Source organism: Uloborus diversus, chromosome 2 (genome assembly GCF_026930045.1).
Source record: "Uloborus diversus isolate 005 chromosome 2, Udiv.v.3.1, whole genome shotgun sequence".
Lineage (NCBI taxonomy): Eukaryota > Metazoa > Arthropoda > Arachnida > Araneae > Uloboridae > Uloborus > Uloborus diversus.
This window is the reverse complement of record NC_072732.1, coordinates 68,546,679-68,547,582: the sequence shown is the minus strand read 5'-3', so window position 1 is coordinate 68,547,582 and position 904 is coordinate 68,546,679.

Genomic DNA, 904 nt, shown 5'->3' with positions numbered 1-904 from the left:
GTTTCAATAAATTTGCTTCAAAAGTTGCCTTATAGTGTCAACAGAGCATTTAATCATCCACGTAATTTAGTTCTTTATGTTTCTCAACCAGATCTTTTTTGAGAAAACCATTCAGTAATGAATCAATCTTTTCATTCAAAAGTATACTTGTTTTGTTTACTTATTTGCACATTTTCAAATGCATATAAATTAATAGGTTCAGAAATTCCAGACCATGTTTGATTCATGACATTGAGCGTAGTAGTGGGTTGCATGGATTAGTTTTGCGGGCCGTATGTTGGGCACTACTGTTTTAGAGTATTAAAATTCCTTTTTCTGTATCCTATCGCCTGACTAAAAATCTTTATTTTCTAAAACCTTCAACAATTTAGGTTGATTCTGATAAATTTAATAAATAAGGTCTTACGAGTGATGGAATCGAACTCTGATGCAATTGAATTGCTTTTTTTGAGTGGGCGTGGCAAATTCAAGAACGTGCAAGTTCGCTACTACAGAATATGAAACATAAGAAGTGTTGAAAATAACAATTTATTCAAAATAAGTGACGTCCAAGCAGTAAAATCACATCGCAAAAAAAGGCAAGCGGCTGCGACAGAAGTGGATGCAGTGAGATTTCAAAATTCAGATTTGATTTTGGTATCGTTCAATTTTTCACTTTTAATAGCTTTTATGTGCTATACTGATAAATAACTCAAGATTTCTAATGCTCTTTTAGTTACTGTTACTTTCTCTTTGTCCAGGACATTTTCCATGACTTGAAATAAATTTCCATGACTTTCGATGAAAATTTCAATTTTCCATGACTTTTCCAGGTCTGAAATTCGCTTATTTTTTTTTCCATGACTTTCCAGGATTTCCATGACCCGTACGAACCCTGTGCTTCCGAAGCACAAGCATGAGGATG